This window comes from Amblyomma americanum, chromosome 2 (assembly GCF_052857255.1).
Source record: "Amblyomma americanum isolate KBUSLIRL-KWMA chromosome 2, ASM5285725v1, whole genome shotgun sequence".
Taxonomy (NCBI): Eukaryota; Metazoa; Arthropoda; class Arachnida; order Ixodida; family Ixodidae; genus Amblyomma; species Amblyomma americanum.
The window spans coordinates 88696261-88715688 of NC_135498.1; the positions used below are offsets into that span (position 1 = coordinate 88696261).

The 19428-nt window shown below is 46.1% G+C and overlaps 1 long non-coding RNA gene across 1 annotated transcript; it reads left to right on the plus strand.

Moving 5' to 3' along the window:
• Positions 1 to 16795: 16795 nt before the first annotated feature.
• On the plus strand, positions 16796 to 17932 carry LOC144118784 (uncharacterized). Its single transcript, XR_013312141.1, has 3 exons — positions 16796 to 16883; positions 17533 to 17559; positions 17905 to 17932. It is a non-coding gene; the product is annotated as an uncharacterized LOC144118784 (long non-coding RNA).
• Positions 17933 to 19428: the final 1496 nt, after the last annotated feature.

The window sequence follows — 19428 nt, forward strand, 5'->3', positions numbered from 1 at the left end:
GTAATGTGTTTGATTGCATAATTAGTTGATATTAATTAACCAATTTTGCAAGCAAAGAAGATAGGCGAAAAAGGCTAATGAGAAAGTTGCAGAACGGCCCGCAAAACTTCAGATTGAAAAGTTTTTAACTTTTCATATATTACTTATCGGCTTTTTTTTTCTGAATAAATATCGCGTGACATGCGCGCTTGCTGTGCTCTGAAACATTCCGTGTAGGAACGAACGGATAATTTATCCCGGTGTGCTGCCGCTGAAAAGTTGGCATGGCAGTAACGCAGCAGTTGGATGTGCGATTTACGCCAGCGGCATGCTTACCATGCGGCGCTCGATGGTAGCGACCAGAAGACACAGTCCTTACTGCATGCGCTCGCGTAATCGCATAGCCAGCGGCTGTGTCGCAGCCTTGTCACCTTTTAAGCAGCAGCACACCTGGCCTAATGAGCTGCTTGTTTTTTGGGTAGAACGTTTGAGAGCACTGCAATCGTTGTGCGCAAGCGGACATCTCACGTGGTATTTTTTGTTTTTCGCGGGCTACTGCAGAGAGAAAAAAAATCCGATACGTAATGGCTAAAATGTTAAGAACTGTTCAATGGGACGTTTCCCGGAACGTTCTACAACTTTCTCATTCAACTTTTTTTGCCTGTCTTCGTTGATTGCAAAGTTGGTCAATTAATCTCGGCTGATTATTCATTTAAGCTCAATACAAAAAATATAACAGCCAGCAACATGCATTGGGTCGCGTCGTCTTAATAGCGCCGCGGCATATTGTTAAACCCCGGCCGGCTAAAGTTAACTGAGACAGCTTGTATATATATACATATAAGGCTGCAAAGGCTTCCAGAACTAGGTTGGCAATACCTTGAAAGAAGACAGACGTGGTGAAGAAACACTTTTCTTCACGTTTCGGCCGGGGACCGCCCTTCGCCTGAAGAAATTGAGCTGCGGCCAGTTTCTTAAATTTATATGGGGACGTTATCATTACTTGCGCCAATGACGATGGATATAAAAGAGCTAAAATGGGGCAAATTCATGCAATCGCAAAAGCGCTAAGTTATGTAATCAGTGCTCATGTAAAATACCCAGGGAAAATAGTTGTGTACACGTGCCGGACGTACAAGGCGGAGAATAATGCGGAGCGCACACGTGCGAAAAGGGTGCAGTGCAAACAATAAATATAAAGAAAAAATAAAAATGAAAAGGGGGTGGCATGATGCGAAGTACACTCTGGATGATATCACACTAAAGGGAAACGATTCATAGTGGCACGCAGTTGAGTTGAGTTGAGTGGTTGTAAACTACCGGTGGGATAAGCCTTGCAGTTGCTGCCGGCAATTGCTCCACCGTAGCGACACTTAAATAGAAATCACATAAACACTGTCCGCAAAAACACAAATAGACACTCCTGAGGTCACCATGTGGAGGCCAAATCCGTGTCCTGCAGGTAAAGTAGAAGAAGGCGAGAAGCATCTCTTCTACTCGACTGGCTCCCGCGCGGGAAAACAATGTCCTGAGGAGAACTGTGAGGAAATCCTGCCTTCTTGAGGGATCCGAAGAACACAGCCCGTTCCGCGTATTAAAAAGTGCAGCACAAGAGGTAATGTTCTATGTCACCACACACACCACACGTTGAACACAATGGTGACAACGCTATGCCAGTCTTATACATCCACGCCGGCGTACGAGCAGAATCTGCGCGAACGCGGTGCAGCAAAGTGGCTTGGTACCTTTTGAGACCCTTAGTCACACATGGCTGATGAGGAGAGCTCCACAAAGAACTGAAGTGGCACAACACCACATCTCTGAACATTTGCTTGCCTTCATGAGGGACTCCATGTACTGGAATCCCGGAGAGAGCTGTATGGGCGAGGTTGTCTGCTATCTCGTTGCCTAAGACACCTATGTGCGAGGGCACCCATTGAAAACGTATAGAGAAGCCTTTGCTATGTAGATTCTGCACCAAACGTAGGGATCTAAGACTCAAGGCATCAGTGGGGAACCCGTACTCTAACCTTTGAAGGGCAGATTTTGAATCCGTAATTATGACAGTAGGTTGAGGCGTACAACACCGTAGCTTCTTTAGAGCTGCCTCAATGGCAACGCTTTCGGCTATTGTGGAGGACACGACTTTAGTAAATCGAACAGACCAATCATACTTCAAAGACGGAATATGAAATGCAGCTGCACTAGATCCTCTGACCTTGTCCACAGGGCCGTCTGTAAAAATTTGAAGATGACTGGCATATTCGGTCTCAAGATGTTCCAGTACGAGCGAACGCATTGCCGCTAAAGGAGAATTCCGCTTAGCGCGAACGTGAGGAATTGTCCAGGAACAATCGAGGCTCGGAAAGGACCAAGGTGGCTTCAACTTCTTAGGTCGATCTCGAAGGTCGAGACCTAGAGAACGAAGAGTATTTAAAGCCAAGTACGCCCGGGACTCAGATCTCTTTCGAAGGCGCTGTAGAAGCGCTCTCCCGGCAAGAGTCTCTCTGAGGCGGCCAATTTGCAGCAAAAGTCTTTGTGAAGCGGCTAGCCGAAGAGGTTGCGATTGAGACTCATACAGTACTACATTGTTTGGAGCAGCCTGCGGAACGCCGAGAGCCCTCCTTAGTCCCATTCTGTGCAAAACCTCAAGGCGTTCCAGCTGCGATACCGAGGGAGAAATTAAAGGGAGCTGGTACATTATGCGACTTGTCACCAGGGCATCGTGAAGCCTGACCATTGAAGCAGGATGGTTTCCCCATTGCTCACTAGCAACTCTACGAAGCACATTGAGACGCGAAGATAGTGAAGCCACAATCGAGTCCACGGCACACAGTCACAATATAGGCATGTTGCCTTGGCACATACAACGCATTTTATAAAAAAATAAAAAATAGTCACGTCCCCGCTGTTCTCAAGTTGGTCAGAAAAAATGGGGCGATTAAGAGAGGCAAGTTAGCTTACGTACACTTTGGTTTATGCCTGACGAGACGGCTTTGAATTTGTGAATTAAAACGATTCTCTGACTTGGTCGTAGCGGGACTGATACCCAGATTCCAAGGTGGTGAATATATATATATATATATATATATATATATATATATATATATATATATATATATATATATATATATATATATATATATATATATATATATCAGACAAGACAAATGAAATGAGGGGCTCGTTTGACAAACATTTTTTAAATTTGTTGTCCCAATCAATGGGATAATAATATTTCGATATTTCGACACACACACACACACACACACACACACACACACACACACACACACACACACACACACACACACACACACACACACACACACACACACACACACACACACACACACACACACACACACACACACACACACACACACACACACACACACACACACACACACACACACACACACACACTAACTTGAACCAGCCCTTGTGCATCAACAGGTGTTTCCTCATTAGGCTCGCTTGCGCTACCAAATGTCAGAAAACGAAAAATAAATTTTATTTTGAGGGAAAGAATGGGAGCAATAACACTCTGCCTTCTCGGCGGATACCTGAAACATGCCGAGAGGGAAATGATGAAGGAGAAAGTGAACGAGCGAAAGAGAGAGAGAATACAGTTTTGTGTCAGCCACTTAGTTGCTAGCGGCCTTGCCGAACAAGGGCCGGCTTGACTTCCGAGTAGGTCCGTGGTCAGACAAGCACTCCTTGAACTAGGGGGTGGGTAGGGGTAGTGCGGTGATTTTATGGCGGATGGGCCTCCAAAGATACAGTGGGGAGGTTGGCCTAGTGTCCTGGGCAGTTGTGGCGTGGAGGTGATGGTTCGATGATAGTACAGATATGACCTAACCGACGCACAAAGGATGCCAATCTGAATTAGGCGTAGGAGACGAATGGATGAGGTGGACAGCATGGGGAGAGGGGGGGGGGGATCATGGAAAGGTCAGTTCATTTTCTGGAAGGCTGTCGTAGTGCATGCTGGTTTGCTTCCGAAGTGGACAGCATTGGATATTGAATTTTAACGGGGGAACCGAGGAACAAAACACGCTATAGAGATCTCCGGAATAATTTTGTTCTCCTGGGGACGTTTAACGTGCACTGACATCGCACAGAATCTAGGCGCCTGTTGCGTTTGGCTCCATCAGAACTCGACAGGCGCACCCGGCATTAAACCCGCGCCCTGAAGCTTGGCAGCCAAATGCCACAACTAACTGATCAGCCACAATGAGGAGTCCCAGTGTAAGGGCGTTTCGCACGCAGCCTCTGATGGGGGCCGCTGTTGGTAGCAAACATGTGTAAATACGCAGCCCAAAGAGCCCTACTCTTGTTTTCCAAGTCACAACCAAATGAAAAAAAAATTGAAAACCATCTGAATACAATGTTGCCGTCGCTTTGATGAGGCCTTGTGGATGGGCAGGGTTGGTCGGTATGTTTTGGATGGCGCTTCTTGATGGTAGATTTGGGTGGTTGGTGGATGGCACCTCTGGAGGGTGATAATTGGCGAGGGTGGGATGGGGAGGTGGATAGAGGGTGGCGATGGGTGGGAGGGCAGTCCCCCAGCTAGAGCGCTGGGATGGGGAGGCGGCTTGTGGGTGCCTGGTGTCAAGTCCAGCTTTCTCTGAGAAAAAGTTTGAAAATTGAAAAATTGTGAGACACTCATGAAAATATTGAAGGTCATGCTCCATTATTTGGATATATAGCAAATTATATCGCTCAAAGCATTTCCAGCGATTGCACCGAACAGTTAAGACTGCCATAGGAAACCAATGGCGAACGCTTTTGGCGATAGCAAAAACGCGAATAAAAAAATACAAGACTGCCATCGGGTGATCTGCAGATATATCGATTTTTATAGTGAATCTTACAATGTATGAAAACATTGCGTACATAAATAGTTTCTCGCTCAAAACTGCTTCTGCCCAGAATTGCTGGGTATGTTGAGGGTGGAGGAAGATCTAAGGATGGATTCTCTGTAAAACGCCGGCGTAGGCGTTATCATCAATGCGCGGAGCTTCCCTAGAGCCTCCTGATCGCCGAGGTTTTGAATTCAACACACCCTTCGGTATTACTTCTCCCCCTATCCTCTCCTCCTGTCCCCTCACCTCTTTCATTTCATTTCTCCCTTCTGCCTGCTATCCTTTATTTCCGCTGCCCCAGCTCAGGTGCTTCAGTATCGATGGCAGATGCCGGGGCTAGCAAAAATCTTTTCCTTCGTTTTTACTATTGTTTTAATAAACAACCACTACAACCACCACCGCCGCGGTGGCTCAGTGGTTAAGGCGCTCGGCTACTGATACGGAGTTCCCGGGGTCGAACCCAACCGCGGCGGCTACGTTTTTATGGAGGCTAAACGCTAAGGCGCCCGTGTGCTGTGCGATGTCAGTGCACTTTAAAGATCCCCAGGTGGTCGAAATTATTCCGGAGCCCTCCACTACGGCACACCTCTCTTCCTTTCTTCATTCACTCCGTCCTTTATCCCTTCCCTTACGGCGCGGTTCAGGTGTCCAACGATATATGAGACAGATACTGCGCCATTTGCGTTCCCCAAATCCAATGAAAAAAATATCACCACATATTCTGAAAGAGACGAGAAGAATTTCGCCTGGCTGATTTGGCTCCGCTCGGCTCTCGAGAACGGTGTCGTTTGATAGTTGTCTTCGAAGATGAGACTCTAGCTGTTAGTAAACATACTAAAAAGAGAGCTGAAGCAGTGTTCCCCATCATGGGGACAAGCTGTCGGGAATAGGTTCCGCTACTAAGGTCACTGGGTGGGGGCGCAATTGGCGACAGGCGATAGCTTGAGTATGGAGCGAAGCCCAAATGAAGCCGGAAGCTACGAAAAACGGCACGGCACTCATTGAACTCTACAGTGGTGTAAACCAGGCATCGCACGAAATGACCTGAAAATTTATTAAAACAAAAACGCGCGAAGGGCCCCACGGATGCAAAACGCTCAACTCCCAATTACTGCATAATCTCAGCGTTCTCAGTTCGACCGGTTGTTCATGCGAGTTGTCGCTCCTAGTGGTTAAACAGCTGCAAATAAAAAGAAAAGGCGAAACAAGCTAACTTAACTGCGATTGCAATGTCGAAGAAAAATTAACCCAGTGTTATGAAGAAGAGCGCACCTAAAAGCCCAGGGACACATCTCGGTGTGTTTGCCGATGCGCTGTTATTCATAACTGGCGACCAGTTTTCCCGAACCTCAGCAGTCTCGCACTGAACAAGCACTCATTATCACCTCTGCGCCGAGCATTGACATCCGCAAACAAGAATAGCAGCTTGGGCCGCAAGTTCTACTCTCTACTTACGTTTGAGAGAGGGACGCGATGGTAGGGCTCCGGAAGGCGTTGGAACAGCGATGGGCTCAAATATCAGTCAACCTCTCTCCGGAATAACTCTGAATATTAAATAAGAATTCCCCGCTGCTTGCTATGAAAAATGAGAAATGAATTCTTCCCAAATTTTGACATGAACAGTGAACGGTAAGCTGCAAAGTGTTCTCGGAGACATCGTTTATCCATATTATTAGCAACAATTTTTATTCTGAATATTTACTGTTCGCCAAGAGAAAACTTTGGCAAGGTTGAACACAGCGTCACCTAGATGTGCTCAGAGCTCAGTGATCTTACTGAGCACATTGATAGAAATCGTGGATTACCCCTGTGGGGTTGACTTGGGGAGATAAGTGAGTTCTCCCTACTTAATCGCGGCTGAGACGGTTCAAAGCCAAACGAACCACACCCCGTGATCGCGTACGCTACCGAGCGCTCGCCGACCACGGCGGGCCTTGCTCTGAGGGAACAAAGGAACGACACATTGGCTGACACAAACAGGCATTTATTGCTACAGCAACAATAACGCCAGCTAGCAACAAGGTACGCTAATGAATCAAGGTCGTCCGACTCACCAACAAGGTTCCGAGCGAATGTTCGCCCGCGCTAGGGCAAGGAATACTCTGCGGTTTGAACAGGACGAGTACGGGAGGGGTCTCCCGGTTGCTTCCTCGCCCCGCTGGCGAAGAGCGGAGCCGCGAGCCACACGACCGCTCGTGCCGACGATCCCAGCCCAAGAGCCTCATGCCCCCTCTCCCGCGCGCGGCCTTCAGCAGTCTCCTGCGCAGCGACGCTGGCGCCCTCTCTTGCCAGTTAATGTAACTGACAAGGGAATCTGTCCCTCCTCGAGGTGAGACTGCTGCTGCACGGTGCCTCGCGGGAAAGCAAACAGAGGGGGCTGCAGGGCAGGTCACCACAGCCCTCACGCCTCAAGAAGCTATATCGAACCCAGAGGAGTGCAAAATAGGTCACCAGCTCACACCGGAACGTATTCTTCGATCGCTCAGCAGAAGTGTGTGGACATCTGTACGATTGCTTAAGAGAGAAAGTTGTTGTTCAATGTTTATTCCAGTAAAATTTAAGTGCTGTGCACCTAGTCCAAAGGAGCAGACCTAAGTCCTGTGTGACAGGGTTTGCCTGGGCGTAGCCATTTTGCTCACTGGACTGTCGTGTGCGCCCGACGGTAGCACGATGGAAGCGGCAGCGCAACTGATTTGCGAGAGTCGGGAGAGGATGCGTTTGGACATCTTCCTTGAACGATGCACCGGTTGATAGTGGCAGTCTCCGCCGGTGAAGTAGAGGCATCTAAGATGACCATATAATTCTCGTGGCGCCCATTAATATAAGTATGCCTAGTGAAGTTCAGTCACCACTCTGGAAACGAGAAACAAAGTTTCTTTCAGCAAAGGGATAATAAACCGATCTGTTATGCTAGTGATATGTTGGTTATAGAACAAAGAGCTGCTATGAATTCTTGTCACTTGACTAAATGTGGAAAACAACCTTCGACTCGAGAACCGCGTACTTTTTTCTTCGTCATGTTCTCCTGCTGGCTCTCCCGCAGAGTGCAGCTAAAGATCGCTCATTAAGTGTGTTTCGCTGACGCACTTGTTTAGACGTCAGCTACGCGTTGATGTTGAGATCTCGGAACGCAGTACCAATGAAACAATGCGTTCATTATTACTGCTTGAAACTATCTCGAATTCACAGTTTTTCGTACCCAGAAATACTGGACCAGTGCATTTTTAGCGGAAAAAACATTTATGAACGCAATTTTTTCATATAATGTAAGAGTTCACTATAGCAATCAATGTAGCTACAGATTACCGGTAGGCAGTCTTGAATTTTTTTCGATTAACGCTCTTGCTACCGTCAAAAGCGTTCTCCATTGGTTTTCTATGGGAGTCTTAACTGTTCCATTCGATCTATGGAAACAGTTAAAAAAAGATTTTGCAACATATAAGAAGTATGGAGGATTACCTTCAATATTGTTGTAAAAGTATCTTACAATATTCCAATTTCCAAAAATTTTTCAAGAATTTCTGGACTTGTTTAATGGAAAAAAATGTTTGTGTACAATGCGCGCACTTTAGTTACCATAACTGTTTACGCCGCCTTTTGATTCGAGTTAGCAGATCAGCAGTGAAAGAGCATGCAGGGAAAGCCTTAATTATTGTCCATTTTATTTGCCATGTCCCGCCGTAAAGCGAGACACCTTTGCTCGACACCGTCCCCACATTCAAAATAATTCACCTCAACACCTACTCCCTCGCTATGTTTCTGCAGCATAAAGTGCTACAGACACCTAATTTTAGTTGCTTATTTTCTTTTTTCCAACGACCTCTTAGACATTAAAATATACGGATCTCCGCGTGGTATTAGCGCGCGACAGTGAAATAATTTGTGATAGAATTTCTTCCATCTTGCTTTTGCAGTTTCGGTTTCAAGAACCGAACGATGGCTGTGACGCGTAGGTGATGTTTAAGTCACGCGACGTACCGAAACTACCGCAATATATTATCTGATACGTGGCTTCAATTCACTTTAACACATAAGTCAACCCGCTTCTAGTGCTGGAATGACAAGAAACTACGTATGAAGAGTTATATTACCGTTTTTTTCATGCGTCACGTTACCTCAACGCCAACTACCCGTCGCAGCCACCGTTCAGCTGATGAACCCGAAACGGAGACAGCATAAAGAATAATTTCGAGTATAAATTACTTAGCGGTTGTCGGCGAATACCACGGGATGACCCATGTATACTAACGTCTAACAAATCACTTCAAAGAAGAAAAGACTGGAGCGAAAATTCGGTTTCTATATTGCTTTAAAGGCTGGTCGACGCTGAATATAAATTACAAATCTATTAATGAGCTCTTTACACAGTATACATGTCCTGTGTGAATACCTTGTATTCGAGGCGATACTCATGATCCGCATTATATTCACGCGGATAGGGCAACTCTGTTCATATAACTGAAATTATCCTCTATTCGCATCTTCCCTTCACTAGTGTACCTGGGAAGAGGAAATATCCGGGCTTCGAATTGGGGGAGTGGCAGCTCAGACCCCTTCTGTACGTCATCGGTGACGTGACAAACTTCCCCAAGCGACTGACAAGTGCCCTCACTGTGGCGTTTCGTTGATGTGCCCAGTGAGGAATTCTGTTCAAAAGACGCCCCATCAGGGAGGCAGGCTGGCGGTGTGACAGTGCGACATACGACAAGGGACTATTGACAGTCGCTATACCGGCAACCTTTGTGACTTTAAGAGCAAAGTGTGTCTTCTTTCCTGCTTATGATATTCTCGTACATTCTCTCCCCGCTTTCGCAACCTATGGCGTACTGCACAGTTCTGGGATTAAAATAAATTGCACTTGAGCAAGATTCAACACCACTAAGCACGCCGTTGTAAAAGAGACCCCGTGTAAACGACTGCGCCTTGTTTCGCTTAGATGGTGAATTCTTAAAACTTTTCGAACCGAGGGGAGATCGGTTAGTCCAGGTATCTGCAGTGATCTTTAACAAAAAAATGAGAAGAAACTGAGATAGTTGCGTGCTAAAAAGCAGACTTTATAATCTTTACTTTAACCGATATCAGAAAGGCGGCTTCCACTTACTTCACTTAGAATAAGATCGCACATCCAAGGGGTTAAACTGAGGAGAAAAGAAATGAAAAGTTTGTTTCTCTTCCCCAGGTTGAGTAATCGAAAATACCTTGTACCATGGCGCTGTTTGGCCATAGACGCCATTCCGCAATTCACATCAAAACTTCTTTCGAAGCTTAATAGCTAGTGCTCCCATGAAACTAAGCTGTTTATGAAAGTCTCCCATGCACCCTGTTCATTAATGTATCTGCGGTGTCTGGAGCCCACACAACCTTTTTGAAATTTATTAAATCGAGGAGGATAAGTGGTTTCATATATTGCAAGTTTTATCATGAATTTTCAACATCCTAAGACCTTTCGGTTTGGAACTTGGCCACCCTTGGTAAAAGTCGCTATGATCAATAACTGCAACCCCTTCATTTGGTTATTAACTCAACCTGTATTTTTCAAATAAGTTTTTAAAGTGACCTTCACCTCACAAGAAATGGCCGCCGTGGTGGCTCAGTGGTTATGGCTCTCGTCTGCTGACCCGTAATACGCGGGCTCAATTCCGGCCGCGGCGGCTGAGTTTCGATGGAGGCGAAATTCTAGACGCCCGTGTACTGTGTAATGTCAGTGCGCGTTAAAGATCCCAAGTGGTCTAAATTATCCCGGAGCACTCCAATACTGCACACCTGTCTTCCTTTCTTCTTTCACTTCCTCCTTGATCCCTTCCCTTTTGGCGGGCTTCAGGTGTCCAATGATATATAAGGCAGATACTTTGCCGTTTCCTTTCCACGAAAACCAATTAAAAAAATTCACCACATGTTCTGAAAAAGACGAGAATTTCGCCTGGCTGATTTGATTCCGGCCAGCTCTCGAGAACGGTGTCGTTTGATAATTGTCATCGAAATTGAGGCTCGAGCTGTTTGCAAACGTACTAAAAAGAGAGCTGAAGCAGTGTTCCCCGTCATAGGGACAAGCTATCATGAATAGGTTTCGCTACTAAGGTCACTGGGTGGGGGCGGAATCGGCGACAGGCGATAGCTTGAGTATGCAGCGAAGCCCAAATGAAGCCGGAAGCTACGAAAAACGACGCGGCACTCATGAAACTATTTAGTTGTGTAAACCAGGCATCGCATGATCTGACCTGAAAATTTTTTTTTTTTAAAAAATGCGCGAAGGACCCCACGGACGCAAAACACTCAACTCCCAATTACTGCATAATCTCAGCGTGCTCAGTTCGACTGGCTGTTCATGCGAGTTGTCGCTCCTAGTGGTTAAACAGCTGCAAATAAGAAGAAAAGGCGAAACGAGCTAACCTAACTGCGATTGCAATGTCGAAGAAAAATTAACGAAGTGTTGTGAAGAGCGCACCTAAAAACCCAGGGTCACGTCTCGGTGTGTTTGCCGATGCGCTGTTCTTCATAACTGGCGACCAGTCATCCCGAACCTCAGCAGTATCGCACTGAAGAAGCACTCATTAGCACCTCTGCGGCGAGCATTGACACCCGCAAACAAGAAGAGTAGCTTGGTGCGCAAGTTCTACTCTCTAGTTACGTTTGAGAGAGGGACGCGATGGTAGAGCTCCGGAAGGCGTTGGAACCGCGATGGGCTCAAATATCAGTCAACCTTTCTGCGGAATCCCTCAGAATATGAAATAGGAGTTCCCCGCTGGTTGCTCAAGAAAAGGAGAAATGAATTCTTCCCAAATTTTGACCTGAACAGTGGACGGTAAGCTGCAAAGTGTTCTCGGAGACATCGTTTATCCATATTATTCGCAACAATTTTTATCCTTAATATTTGCTGTTCTCCAAGATAAAACATTGGCAAGGTGTAACACAGCGTCACCTAGATGTGCTCAGAGCTGAATGATCTTACTGAGCATAACTTTGCTAGAAATCGTGGATTACCCCTGTGCGTTTGAGTTAGGGAGATAAGTAGGTTCTCCCCACTTAACCGCGGCTGACACGGTTCAAAGCCGCCCGGACACCACCCCGTGAGCGCGTACGCTACCGTGCGCACGCCAACCACGGTGGGCTTTGCTCTGAGGGGACAAAGGAACGACACATTGGCTGACACAAACAGGTATTTATTGCTACAGCAACAATAACGCCCGCTAGCAACCACTTACGCTAATGAATCCAGGTCGTCCGACTCACCAGCAAGCTTCCAAGCGAATGTTCGCCCGCGCTAGGGCAAGGGATACTCCGCGGCCTGAACGGGACGAGTACGGGAGCTGGTCTCCCCGTTGCTTCCTCGCCCCGCTGGCGAAGAGCGGAGCCGCGAGCGACACGTCCGCTCGTGCCGACGATCCCAGCCCAAGAGCCTCATGCCCCCTCTCCCGCGCGCGGCCTTCAGCAGTCTCCCGCGCAGCGACGCTGGCGCCCTCTCTTGCCAGTTAATGTAACTGACAAGGGAATCTGTCCCTCCTCGAGGTGAGACTGCTGCTGCACGGTGCCTCGCGGGAAAGCAAACACAAGGGGCTGCAGGGCAGGTCCCCACACCCCTCACGCCTCAAGAAGCATATCGAACCCAGAGGTGTGCAAGATAGGTCGCCAGATACACACCGGAACGTATTCTTCGATCGCTCAGCAGAAGTGTGTGGACATCTGTGCGATTGCTTAAGAGGCAAAATTGTTGCTGCATGTTTCTTCCAGAAAAATTTAAGTGCTGTCCAAATGAGCAAACTAAAGTCCTGCGTGACAGGGTTTGCCTGGGCGTAGCCATGTTGCTCACTGGACTGTCGTGTGCGCCTGACGTTAGCACGAGTGAAGCGGCAGCGCAACTGGTTTGCGAGAGTGGTGAGAGGATGCGTTTCGACATCTCCATTGAACGAGGCACCGGTGGATAGTGGCAGTCTCCGCCGGTGATGTAGAGGTACCTAGATGACCATATAATGCTCGTGGTGCTCATTAATCTATGTATGCCTAGTGAAGTTCGGCCACAACTCTGGAAACGAGAAACAAAGCTTCTTTCAGCAAAGGAATAATAAATCGAAGTGTTTTGCTGGTGATATGTTGGATATACAACAAAGGCCTGTCATGAATTTTTGCCACTTGACTAAATGTGCGCTACAACCTTCGACTCGAAAACCGCGTACTTTTCCTTCGTCATGTTCTGCTGCCTCTCCCGCAGAGTGCAGCTAAATATCGCTCATTAAATGTGTTTCGCTGACGCACTTGTTTAGACGTCAGCTACACGTTGATGTTAAGATCTCGGAACTCGCGACCAGTTAAACAATGCGTTCATTATTACTGCTTGAAACTATCTCGAATTCACAGTTTTTCGTACCCAGGAATTCTGGACCAATGCATTTTGAGCGGAAAAACATTTATGAACGCAATTTTTCATAAAATTTAATATTTCACTAAAGCAATCAATGTATCTAAAGATTACAGGACGGTAGTCTTGAGTATTTTCTATTAACGTTATTGCCATCGTCAAAAGCGTTCCCGATTGGTTTTTACGGTAGTCTTAACGGTTGCATGCGATCGATGGAAACAGTTAAAGAAAGATTTTGCTACATACCAGAAGTATGGGCGATTACCTTCAATATTATTGTAAAAGCATCTTACAATATTGCAATTTTCAAATTATTTTCAGGAATTACTGGACTTGATTAATGAAAAAATTTTTTGAGTACAATGCGCGCTCTTTAGTTACCATAACTGTTTACGCCGCCTTTTGATTCGACTTAGCAGAGCGGCAGTGAAAGAGCATGCAGGGAAAGCCTTAATATTTGTCCATTTTATTTGCCATGTCCCGCCGTAAAGCGAGACATCTTTACTCGACCCCGTCCCCACATTCAAAATAGTTCACCTCAACACCAACTCCCTCGCTACATTTCTACAGCGAAAAGTGCTACAGACACCTAATTTTAGTTGCTTATTTTCCTCTTTCTATCGGCGTGTTAGACATTTATATACACGGATCACCGCATGGTATGCGCTTACGACTGTGAAATAAGTTCTTCTCTCATGCTTTTGCACTCTCGGTTTCATGAACCGAACGATGGCTGCGACGCGTAGGTGGCGTTTAGGTCACGTGACGTACCGAAACAATCGCAGTGTATTCTCTGGTACGTGGTTTTAATTCGCTATAACACATAATTCAACCCACTTCAAGAGCTTGAATGACAACAAACAACGTATGAGGAGCTATATTACCGTTTTTTTCATGCATCACGCTACCTCAACGCCAACTACCCGTCGCAGCCACCGTTCAGCTGATGAACCCGAAACGGAGACAGCATAAGGATTAATTTCGAGTATAAATTACTTAGCGGTTGTCGGCGAATACCACGGGACGACCCATGTATACTAACGTCTAACGAATCACATCAAAGAAGAAAAAGACTGGAGCGAAAATTTGGTGTCTATACTGCTTTAAAGGTGGTCGACGCTTAATATAAATTACAAATATATTAATGAGCTCTTTACACAGCATACATGTCCTGTGTGAATACCCTGTATTAGAGGCGATACTCATGATCCGCATTTTATTCACGCGGATAGTGCTACTCTGGTCATATAACTGAAATTATTCTGTATTCGCACCTTCTTTTCCCTAATGTTACTGGGAGGAGAAAATATCCGGGCTTCGAATTGGGGGAGTGGCAGCTCAGACCCCTTCTGTACGTCATCGGTGACGTGACAAACTTCCCCAAGCGACTGAGAAGTTCCCTCAGTGTGGTGTTTCACCAGATCTAGCTGATGTGCGACACTTGTTTGTTGATGTGCCCAGTCAGGAATTCTGTGCAAAAGACGCCCCATCAGGGAGGCGGGACTGCGGTGTGACAATGCGACATACGACAAGGGACTACCGACAGTCGCTATACCGGCAACTTTTGTGACTTTAAGAGCAAAGTGTGTCTTCTTTCCTGCTTATGATTTTCTCGTACATTCTCTTCCCGCTTTCGCAACCTAAGCGTACTGCACAGTTCTGGGATTAAAATAAATTGCACTTGAGCAAGATTCAACACCACTAAGCACGCCGTTGTAAAAGACCCCGTGCAAACGACAGTGCCTTGTTTCGCTTAGATGGTGAATTCTTAAAACTTTTCGAACCGAGGGGAGGGTGGCTAGTCCAGGTATCTGCAGTAATCTTTAAGAAAAAAATGAGAAGAAACTGAGATAGTTGCGTGCTAAAAAGCAGACTTTATAATCTTCACTCTAACCGATATCAGAAAGGCGGCTTCCACTTACTTCACTTAGAATAAGATCGCACAACCAAGGGGTTATACTGAGGAGAAAAGAAATGAAAAGTTTGTTTCTCTTCCCCAGGTTGAGTAATCGAAAATACCTTGTGCCATGGCGCTCTTTGGCCATAGACGCCCTTGCGCCATTAAAATTCATAACCATCATCAATTCACATCAAAACTTCTTTCGAAGAATAATAGCTAGTGGTCCCCATGAAACTAAGCTGTTTATGAAAGTCTCCCATTCACCCTGTTCATTAATATATCTGCGGAGTCCGTAGCCCACGCAAGTATTTTGAAATTTACTAAATCGAGGAGGATAAGTGGTTCCAAAGATTGCAGGTTTTATCATGAATTTTCACCATCCTAAATCCTTTCAGTTTGGAACGTGGTCACCATTGGTAAAAGTCACTATGATCAATCACTGCAAACCCTTCATTTGGTTATTAACTCAACCTGTAGTTTTCAAATTAGTATTTAAAGTGACCTTCACCGCACAAGAAATGGCCGCCGTGGTGGCTCAGTGGATATGGCGCTCGGCTGCTGACTCGAAATACGTGGGCTCGATTCCGGCCGCGGCGGTTGTTTATTTTACTAACTAAATTACTTTAGCTAGGCTCTTTCTTTATAGACGTGCCTTTAAACTTACAGGTCAAACGGAAGAAAACCGTCCCGAAATTTTCCACGTCGAGGTGTGCTTCGTGACTACCCAGAAAATTTCGGTGGAGGCGAAATTCTAGACGCCTGTGTACTGTGTATTGTCAGTGCGCGTCAAGGAACCCCAGGTGGTCGAAATTATTCCGGGGCCGTTCACTCCGGCGTCCCTCATCGCCTGAGTCTCTTTGAGACTTTGAGCGCGCATAAACCAAAACCAAATCACAAGAAATGTGTTAGAACACATGAGGTGTTGAACATAACGCCTTTTCATGCGATTGCTAACACGTTTACAAATAAGGCTAGTTCTACGTGCAACAGGATTTTTCGAATCCTTAGCCGACGATATCCGCTTGTTCTGGAAATTTTTCCGTGTGCGCGGGAAGTGACTCGTTACCACTGATGACGACTAATTCGTTTTTTTTTTACCAAATGTCACTCATTTCTTTGAAACCTTTCTTTTGCCCCTGTGTACACTTTATTTGGACATTGGAGTTTGTTGTATTTTCACTTCAAAGTTCAGCTAGCTTACTTGTCTGCTTTTGTTGTCCACCTTTCGTACGTTTTTTTAACCTCCGCTTCTGCAAAGATTTAGTGAAATCAAGAAATAACCGTTCTAATAATCGAGTCCTATTAAAAATTTCCGCTGTAACTGTAACGCCAGCGCTGTTCCCACCGTACAAACGCTGTTTTTTTTTCTCCCCAGGAATTGACCTCTTGAAAGTGCGTTTTCTCGCTACCCTCACACAGAGCTATAGAAGCCTTCAGATAATGTCCGGGCTGTGGGGCGCTCACTTTGCTCAAAATATCGTCGCTTTTCGAGTTGATTTGTTTCGGGAGAACAAAGGCTAAAAACAATTCGCAGACATCGATCACGTTACTGCTCTTTCTTTTTCTCATTAAAGTGATTTAAACGACAGGCTTCTTATTCGAAGACTTTTATTATTGACGTCATTTTTTCGCAGCGATGCCACTAAGCATTTTGTATTTAAAAAAAGGCGCATTTACTGCAGGGGAACACGTCGTTCTATGGGACACTCACCTTCAAGAAGCAACATGCAAGGGACTGCGCTCTGCGTTCTACAGATATTTCTTGCAGTCTTCGCTCTACATGGTGAGAATCTTGATCAGCAGAGCTCTCTTCCTAACACACACATTCTGCGAAAAAAGTAGAACGCATTGTCACGAAACGTATTCGTTTTAGGAGTGCAGCCACGCTGTTTTAGGGGCCAGTGTAGTGATCATGTATTGTCAGAAGTGTGCTTCAACAAGTGAGCCATTTTTACCTCTTCGCGTTTCTGATTCTGATTAATCATGATTCGTGAAGTCTTCGGCTTTATGAGGAGTATGCTCACTAGTAGTGCTTTGCCTTAATGAGAGACAGAATGAGCGTCTATTTATGTGAATCTAGGTCTAGGCCGTGATAACAGGGACGTTTAGACAACTTCGAATTAAGAAATTTCAGCAACGGGGCAAGCAAATTCCTTAACATGACGAAAAACTAGCTGACAGTGGAAAATAACTAGAAGTCTCCTGCAAAAGACACTTTAATGTCAATTAAAAGCACAGATCTCAGGTTTATCTTTGATTAGTTTTGCATTTTTTTGTATAGAAAAAATTGTGGGCTCTGAATATTGAGTAGAGTACCTGAGAATGTGTGATTAAAGTGCCGACAAGCGCCACTATTTCCACACCTCATTTCACTAATTCAAGCCACGAATATCTTATAGTTGACCTTCCTCCAACATAATCGTTTCTTGCAGGAACAGCCGTTGTAGAACAACTGAGTGGTGAGTGTTTTCAGCAAATGCTTTCGCCTGGTTACTATCTTTCGAAGCTCACAATCAATTACCCTTTTTTGTGGCAGACTCGCCAGCCATTCTTTTCATGAGCAACAAAATGAAAGAGCTCACTTCCAATGAATTTGTGTTCCTTATGTAGTGATGTTTCCTTGAATTTCTAAAACAAATTGTAACCTGAAAGCTTTGGACATCTTGGCACTTCAAATTCTGGTTGATACACAACCAGCCCTTAATGCTAAAGGTTCATACAGTGGCAGCTTTAGTTTTTAGAAATATTAGCAGTAGAAATAACTGCTACCGCATGTGGGTGTTTTATGCCGATTCTTAATGCAGGTGAGAACACCACCTACCTCGGAGAAGGTATGTGATATCTTTTTCAATCCATCTAAGTTGCACATACAGGATGTCAAAATGAAGCGTTGCGTACTTTTTAAAGCTACGCCGAGAGTGGTACATGAAATCCATCTCTGTACATAAATTATGTGGTCTTGAAGACACAAAGTGAGGTATAAATTGCCACCGTCAGCTATCTAATTAACTTAAATATATTGTGAGGAAGAAGACGAAGATCTCAGTGGCGCGGAACGCTCCGCTCGCGCTATGCCAGCGGCCATTAAATCAGCTCTTTCAGATCGTTCATCGCCCCTCATTTTTCTCCTGACTGCCACGTAAGATCTGATGGAGGTGCGGGGTATTACCAAGCTGGCATCCTCCTAGTCAAAGTGCTTCGGAGCCCCGCGCCGGCCTCCTTCCGCCGGCTGCAGTTCCTGGTTCGCATCGTCCAGTGGTGCCTCAGCCATCCAGACTGGAACCGAACTCGCCACTCCTTCCCCAACACGTCTCCCGCACCGAACACCTGATACGACGAACTGCTCTTGACGCAAGACCCCGACCTACCAACCCCACCGACCCGAGACGCCGCTCACACGTACAGATACCGTTCCCCTTCTTATGCCGTTCGACGCGTCCAGGGGTCTCGACCGCAGGCTCCAGGCGGCCTGGGGCTCGGAACCTACGTGGGCCAGGTCGATCGCTCGGTAGCACCGGGTAGTGTGACGAAGAACACAAAGCTGGTAGTGACGCAGAACGAGTGCTGGCGCTTGACCAGTGGTTATTAAATCATCTTTTGATGATCATGATTATAGATTTTTATGGCGCAAGGGCATCTACTGCCAAAGAACGCTATGGCACAAGGTATTTTCGATTGCTCACGGTGAGGTTTTTTCAAGCATTTCAACCCTGATAAGCCCGCACCAGGCAGGGGAAAGCTTGTACCCATTGTATCACCGGTGGGTACCCGGCGGCACTCGAGATCGGACCCCGCATCTCCCCATGCGAGGCGGATGCTCAACCACTTGGCCACCGCTGCGGTGGCCATTGTTCATGTCGCCTCATTCTTCGGCTGGACGCCACGTACAAACACTAGTGAACCTTTTATCTACTGTGGGTAGTCTGAGAGTTTAGATTGGAAGCAGCGAGATGGCCGCACTTCTACAATGATCACTTTTGTGGCGTTATTTGTACTCTATTTTGCCGAATTCTTTTAGAATACTGGTGTTCCGAGATATTTGCTCCCAAAAGCTTTAGAGATTTCGTGTAATTACTCATGCAAGGCGGCACAAGTCAACGCGAAACTCCTCCGTAGTGTTATGCAGCTGCTGCAACGGGCGTTCCTTCCATTACGATGCCTGAAAGTGGAAGTGTAGCAGTCATTCGCTGCAGCGGTAGCTCTACGCCTTTGGCAGACGAGACACCACGTCATGCAGGGTAAAGCTGTGCACTGATCGTAACCGCCTTGCATGAGCAACGACGCGAATCAAACTAAAAATTTAAACGTGGATATTTCGGAACACACGT